Here is an 8,307-nt window from a genome sequence, read left to right on the forward strand (position 1 = left end):
ACACCCATAACTGCATTATCAACCCAAACCACACCCTCCACATCACCAACAACCTAGTTAATCCCAACCAAGTAGCTCTGGAATGTCTATTAAAGAGATTGTAAAATCCTTAGCCACTAGTACCCAACAATTCTAAAAAGAGACAAGGACTAGTATCTCCAAAATTTAAGCACAAATAGGAGATATAGTTACATCAATAAGCAAATTGGAGTCTCGTGGCAAACTCCATTCTCAAACTGAAGAGAACCCAAATGTTAATGTGGTGACATTGAGAAGTGGAAAACAAACTGGAGAAAGTAGTTCAAAGAAGAAGTCAAGGGAAGATGAGAAATGTCACACCCCAAAACCAGGAACGGCGGAAACGTTCTGGGGCGGAGGACGTCATGTATAATATCAACAACAATGTAAAGTAGTAAACAAGCAACAACATCATCCATTGCATTAATAATATAATTATTATACAAATGTGTTATGTCAAATTTTGATAAACACTAAAGCATAAATCAAAATGAAAGATAAGTCTTGAACAAACACCATCTTCCTTTCTTCTTGCATCGGTACCTGTCTATGACGACCTGAGGATACAAGTAATTTTGAAAGCGAGTATCAGCTTTGAAGCTGGTGAGATCATAAGTATTATTGTGTCTTAATTTGTAAAACTTATAATTTTTAAGACTTGACATTGTTTTGAAAGAAAGCTCGAATAAGTATGGAAATGTTTGTAGAATTACTGTAAATGTTTGATGTTCCCTAGAATCCCTATGATTCCTATTAGTAACAAAAGGAGTCTTCTACCAAGACTTGACTGTTCTCAATGTAATCTTCTACCAAGACCTAACTGTTCTGAATGTAGTCTTCTACCAAGACCTAACTGTTTTGATTGTAGTCTTCTACCAAGACCTAACTGTGTTACTATTATTATCATTATAAGAATTTGTATCCTTTGGTACTAAGATACTTACATATAATTCACCTTATTGGTTATGTGAATGAGTCACAAAATAAAGGCAATAATACAACTAACCTGAATATTACCCTTTGGTACTAGGGAAACTATCATTGTTAACTTTAAGACATCCGTAGACGTACTCTTACCTCTGTTGCTAACAGCTGGGTATAGAAATAGTTAATCCCTTAATCGTATACCTGTAATGGTACCAACCGTTGACATCCGTGGATGTACTTTCACCTCTGTGGCTAACAGAGATTTTAGGAATGGTCAATCCCACAACTGTATCCTTGGGTACTAGGATAATAAACCCAATCTATCTCGTCGGTTATGTGATTGAAATCATAAGGTAAAGATAAGAATGAGGGTTTTGATAACAGAGTCAATACATATAAAATGTATTAGGACTCCTCCTGATATATCTATGTAACAGTGCTCTTATAAGTATGATCATGTAAAAGTAAACATGTATATGTACTTATGTAAATGTGCTCATGTAATTGTAATCATGTAAAAGTAATCATGTATATGTACTTATGTAAAAGTGCTAGCTGTAATGTGTGTTCTCTCTATCTAGCAAGTATAGTAATGTACTGTAATGTTCTAGAAGGTATTGACTCATGAATGAACTGACTCATTTATATGATATCTCGTTCTAGTAATTGTTCTAGCATCTTCCTGAACTACCCATATGGTAGCTTTCTAGTAATCTAAATGGTACGTATGGACATGGATGTATACCCTTGCTACCCAAGGGCATAGGATGAACTGGAAGGACCTTTTATGACTATATATGTACACATGATATATAACTAATATTTAAACGACTTTCGGACGAATACCCAATATCCCACCAGACCACATCTCAAGGCGCGAAAAGGAAATAGGGTGGATAGCCTTCCTAAGTCTTTTAAACATTTCTTATATAACTATACATATAGAGGCAAGCAATTTATAATATAAAAGCATAAATAAGATTTGTAAGACATTTGAAATATAAGTATTATTTTAAGAAAAGATCGACTTGGTGTCAATCTATAAAACAATTTGAAGGCATAAGTTTAATAAAATAGTTTAAGTATAAGGAAACATTTGTTTGAAACATAGATGTAAATAAGTTTGAAAGATAACGTACGGAGTAAGCTGTACAGTGTAAAAAGGAGTTTAAAACATTTAAAATGTTTATAAAAAGTCATTTGAAGGAAATTGTTTGGTAAAACGGCTAATGAGTAGCCAAATCATTTGAATGCTGTATATTAATCACATGTGATTGATGTAATAAGTAATATAATCCTACTTAGTAATCACATGTGATTGACATAATAAGTAGCATGATTCTACTTGTATCCCCCCCATAAAACATTTAAAAAGAGTTTAAAACCTTAGTTAAGGGGTATGAACTCACCTGCAGTAAGTGACTGGAATTGCACGGGCTGTCATCGTACGGAAGGATCGGACAAGTGCTTGGTGTCAAGTGGAGACTTAGACACACACAATGATCCTAATTACATATGAAGACATATGTATATAAATAGTTAGAGATTTAATCACTAATCATACAAGTACAAACATTTAAGCGCGAGGACAACACTTTTGGTCAAGTGCTAGGAGGCTAATGGGTTGCAACAAAGGAGTGCAATGCCCCTAATGGAAGTTTAAGGTCAAAAGACCATATTCATTAGAGTTTACGGCCCAGGGGAGTAAGCTCCTGGCCGTAAACTCTCAAACAAGTCATGAAATGGAGTTTAGAAGTACTACAACCTTAGAGGGGAATTATTTCAAGGCTTTACAAGTGTTTGGGCACCATATTGACTTCTTTGGCGAGTTTACGGCCCAAAGACCCCTTTTCCCTTGGAGTTTACGGCCGTAAACTCCCTTGGGAGGGTTCTTATTGTCCTTTCAAGTCTCTAACATTTCTAGGAACAAGTCTAGGCTTCAACCATTGGCTTAAGGAAGGTTTATGGCACTAAATGGGACCATTTGATGGAGTTTACGGCCATAGAACTCTTTGGGCCGTAAACTCCCTCACACATGAGGTTCTAAGAATTTTAACTAGTCCAAAACTCATCTAGGTACTTGCCCTAAAAGTCTCTTGGCCTAAGGAAGTGTCTAGGGTGTCCTTTGACCCCTTAATAGGAGTTTACGGCCCAAGAAATACTCTTGGCCGTAAACTCTTCAACACTTGAGCTTTTCATGAGTTTTCTAGGTCCTAAACACTTTAAGGTATTTGCCTAAAATGAAGACTAAGCCTTAGGAAGAGTTTGAAGGGATTTTGGCACTTAATCTTGGAGTTTACGGCCCAAGGAGCTACTTGGCCGTAAACTCCCTTCTAGAATTGATTTCTAATTGTTTTGTTGGCCTAAATCATGAGTTTAAGGCTTCTAGGTTTTTGTTCTAAGGCTAAAGGAACATTAGGCACTCATTTGTCCCCTTTACTTGGAGTTTACGGCCCAAGAGGTGTTCCTTGGCCGTAAACTCCTCAAACTACTTGGTTTTGATTTGTTTCTAGCCTCTAATGCTCATACATAAAGTCCTTAGTTAGATGCCTAACACGGAAATGGGACTAGGTGGCCTTTAGGCTTGATTTTGGAGTTTACTCCCCAAGAACGTTCTTGGGCGGTAAACTCCCGGATCTTGTATTTTAGACATGTAAACAATGTTATTTAGCATATAACAAGTATTAAAACACATCTATGAAAGTAGACTCACAATCTGGGATGAAAACCCGAAGATCCGTGAGAGAGAAATGGGCTTTTCTCTAAATGGAATTCAACTAATGAACCAATTTGGTTCAGAATTCTATTTATAGTCCTGAAATATTTTGGCAGAAAATATTTCTATTCTCGGAATGGATTCTAATGGTCTAGGGTAATGGAATTTATAGTGTTGCACAAAATCCTAGTGCAACCACTCTCCTAATACCCCTTTTTGGTGTAAAACCCTAAAACTACCAAACTTATATTCTAAGCCTGAATTTTCATTGTAACTGCTCTACTTCTATTGGATTGAAATGGTTTGATTAGAATGGAAAATTTCATGTCACAAGAAAGAAATAGAGATCACTCCCATTGAGGGTCCTATTGTTGAGAACAATACACAAACCAGTGTCCCAAAGAAGACTACCCTCTAGTGAATCCAATAGCCATTCAACCGCCATTCCCCTTCCGACTTGCAACTTCCGAGAAGAATATGGAGGAGAAAGAGATTTTGGACACCTTCCAAAAGGTGGAAGTAAACATCCCTTTACTTGATGCAATCAAACAAATCCCTAGATATGCAAAATTCTTGATAGAACTTTGTACTAACAAGAGGAAATTGAAGGGAAATAAGAAAATTTCAGTGAATGAAAATGCATCTGCGGTTTTACAAAGGAAACTTCCAATCAAGTGCAAAGATCCGGGAATGTTTACGGTTCCTTGTAAGATTGGGAATGTCACTTTTAGTAGCACTATGCTTGATCTTGGTGCTTATATTAATGTCATGCTCTATCCGGTATATGAATCATTCAATGTGGGTCCTTTAAGTGAAACCAGTGTCATAATTTCTCTTGCGAACAAATCAAGTGTCTTTCCTAGAGGTGTTTTAAAAGATGTTTCGGTGCAAATGAACCAATTGGTCTTCCCGGAGGACTTCTATGTGATTGATCTAGAAGAACAAGTGTCCTCCAAGTCGGCTCTAATTTTACTTAGAAGACCATTTTTGAAGACGGATAGGACAAAAATTGATGTGTATGCAGGAAGTTTGACAATAGAGTTTGATGGTGAACAATACGTTTTAATATTTATGATGCCATGAAATATCCTAGTGATGTTTCATCCTTGTATTTTGTTGATTTTGTTGAGCTACGAACCCAAGAATTGTTCGAGTTGTCCAATGGTGATATGTTAGAGATGATCCTAACCAATGGATTTGATTGTGGGAAACTAGCCGAGCAATTGAAGGATTATTCTCTAGACCCGAGAGTTGAGAAGTTGATCAATACTTAGGAGGTGAAGAAATCCACAAGATTTGATGTTAAGCAAATTGGGTTGCCCCCAACTCATACAAAATTTCCTCGATCCCTTATTCAACCACTAGAATTAGAATTGAAAGTCCTACCTCCACACTTGAAGTATGCCTACTTGGGAAAGAATGAGACTCTTCTGGTTATCATTTCGACTCATTTAACCGAATTTGAAGAAAAGCAACTCCTCAAAGTGTTGAAGGAACATAAAGAAGCATGGGATGGAAGATTGCGGAGATTAAAGGATTGAGCCCTGATATGTGCATAATTAGTTAATTATTTAGCATACATTTTTATTCATTTTTAACTAATTATGTGTATAATGTGGACAAAAGGTACATAATAATGTTTAAATTTTGTTTTCAGTCCAAAAGACATGCTTGGGAGTGAAAGGGAACAAGGGGAAGCAATTAGAGACCAAAGAATGAAGAATGAGGGAGAAAAGCCTTCCTACTTGGCGAGTTCTCGAGCCTACTCGGTGAGTACATTAGAATATTCCAGAAGATAAGTCAAGACTCCTGGTATAAGACGGATAACTAGCATCTACTCGGCGAGTTAGGTCTGCTACTCGTCGAGTACACCCTGTTTTGTGATAATTATAAATACCAAACCATTATCCGATTGGAGAGTACTTTTGGCGATTTTGAGAGCTAAACCTACGAAAAAGAACCCTTGGAGAAGCTAAGGAACCCTAACCTTCACTCCTTTGAAGAATCAAGGCAATTAGGTTAATCATTCCACTTAGCTTTAGGAATTAAGTATGTTTAGCTTAGTTAAATCTGTTTTTGAGTTTGTTTTTATTATGACTATGAACTAAATTCGTTTTGTTTCTATTGGGGAAGACTAATTTACTCCTATGGTTTAGAATACACTTTTTGATTGATTATTATTTGGTGATTTCATTAAATTAAGTTTGTTAAAGAACCTTATGCATTAATGACAACTATTTTCTGTTAATTGGAAGGTAATTAAGCTGCATGAACATCTCTTAATTATTAACCTCATATGTTATGTGAACATTTTATCATATGCTTAAGAGTAATGAATATGAAATTAAGATTAATTAGGGAATGGGTAAATTAATGTGTGAGCTTGTTTGAGAAACCAACAAACTAGAGGTTAATTAAAACACCAACTTGATTAACCAATTACAAATCTTATTTAATCCAAATAATTGAACTAGGGAATTAATTAGTTTAAACAATTGGTCACTGCTTGAATTGATTAATTGTCTAAGGGTTAGGAGTAATGAACATAAACCTAACCACTATAGTTGGTAACCAATAATAATTAATTTATCATTTAAATAACCATAGGAGTGAATTAGTTGAACCTAAACAGAAACCCTTTAATAAATTTGGTGAATTTGTTATTTGCTTTAATTGTTTAGTTAGTTAAGTGTTTAAGTGCTATGTTTAAGTTTCTAGTCTTGCAAAACTAGAGAAAAAACCATTTACTTTTATTACTTGTTTAGTTAAAATTAGTTATTAGATTAATTTCCGTTCCCTGAGTTCGACACCCTACTTATCCAACTATACCACTAAAACACAGGTTCACTGCCTTTGTGTGCTTAATTTATTAACTGAAAGTAGGATTAAAACTAGCTCGTTTAACACACATCAAGTTTTTGGCACCGTTGCCGGGGAACGGTTCTAAATAATTTATCTAATTTCTAATTTTTTCGATCCTTTGTGTGAGTTTACTAGCACAAAGTTAATTTATTGCAGTTTAATAATTAGTAGTTAGGTTCTAGCATCTAAATTAGTTTTTATTCTAAGTTTAGAATTCTTTCAAAAATACACTGCTATTCGCCGAGTGCATTCGCACATACTCGGCGAGTACAACAGATTTTAGCTTTTAGTTTTCATCTTTTTTAGTTACATTTTTTTTGTTCTTTTTACGTTTTTATCTTTTTTATTTCAGAACTTTCATGACCAGAGGATCAAACACCCCGCTAGTACCCCCGTTTGAAGATCCCGAATCTGCATTGAGAAGGAACAGAGGAAAGGAGGTGGAAAGCTAGAATACACCAAAGAAGTCACCTTTGTCCAATTTGAAGACTGTTTTTGGGAAGAAGAAGAGCAGCAAATCAGGAGCATCCAACGCATCTTTAGCAAGCAAAGACCCGATCAAGGAAGACACCGAGTACGACACCGAGGAAGAAGAAGAACCCACATACAGGCACGACTCCGATTCCGGCGACGAGTTAGCTCATACCATGGCTAACATTGATGAAATCCCCATGGGAGAATGGAAGAAGAGGATCCACGATGACACCGGCCCGGGACTTGTGCAACCCGCAATTCCCGCTATTGCTACTTACGAGCTAAAAAGCCACATACTCGCCCAACTCAAGGAAATTCCTTTCTGTGGAAAAGACCACGAGGATGCCTACAAGCATTTGGATGAAGTCAATGATGTAGCTGATTACTTCAATGTTCCAAATGTGCCTCGTGAGATTCAGCTACCTCGCATGCTTCCAGTGACATTCAAAGGTGCTGCAAAAGACTAGCTCAAATCACTTCCCCCCCGGATCAGTCACCACATGGGCCAAGATGAAAGAAGAATTCATTGATCACTTTTGCCCACCTTCCAAGATAGCCAAACTGAATAAAGCCATTGCTAACTTTGAACAACAAGCTGGAGAGTCACTATATGAAGCTTGGGAGAGGTACAAGAGCTTACTAAAAAACTGGCCACACCATGACCTTAATAGCCAGCAAGAAGTCTCCATTTTCTATGATGGAGTCAATGTCACAACCAGGCAGTTACTTAACTCTCAAGGCCCGCTTACAAAGAAGCCACCCTCGGTGATCAAGGAATTGATTGAAGAATTCTCTAAGCACTCTAGAGAATACCACAACCCAAGAAATGATGTTACTAGGGGAGCCGCATATGCAACTACTGAAGAATTGTCCGCGGTCATGGCTATGCTAAAAACCATGGATAGGAGGATGGATAAAATGCATCAAACGATCCATGCTATTTGGGCGGGTTGTGAAAATTGTAATGGACCTCATCTTACTAAAGACTGCAACTTGGATGAAAATGGCAACAAAAAGGTGCAAGTATGTTACTCAAGTGGGGACCGATATGATGAAGACTGGCGAAAACCAAAGAAAGAGTGACTCCTGTATGAAGAGTACAAGAAGGCTAAGGAGGAGAAGTACAAGCAGAAAGGAAGAGGTTTTTACCAAAAGGAGGAGCCGACACAAGAAAGAAAACCAAGTTTGGAAGAGATGCTTACCAAATTTTTAGTTGCTTCAGAAAAGAGTCATAGGGATCATGATGCTGCCATTCAAGAAACAAGAACTATCCTTAGAAACTAGCAAGCATCCATTCACAACATAGAAAC

The 8,307-nt window shown here is 36.8% G+C and overlaps 1 non-coding gene across 1 annotated transcript; it reads right to left on the reverse strand.

Annotated features, from left to right (window-relative positions):
- Nucleotides 1-7,555: 7,555 nt before the first annotated feature.
- LOC144999093 (small nucleolar RNA R71) lies at nt 7,556-7,662 on the reverse strand. Its single transcript, XR_013660618.1, has one exon. It is a non-coding gene; the product is annotated as a small nucleolar RNA R71 (small nucleolar RNA).
- Between the last annotated feature and the right edge of the window lie 645 nt (nt 7,663-8,307).

This window comes from Lactuca saligna, chromosome 5 (genome assembly GCF_052625555.1).
Source record: "Lactuca saligna cultivar CGN05327 chromosome 5, ASM5262555v1, whole genome shotgun sequence".
NCBI classification, from domain to species: Eukaryota; Viridiplantae; Streptophyta; class Magnoliopsida; order Asterales; family Asteraceae; genus Lactuca; species Lactuca saligna.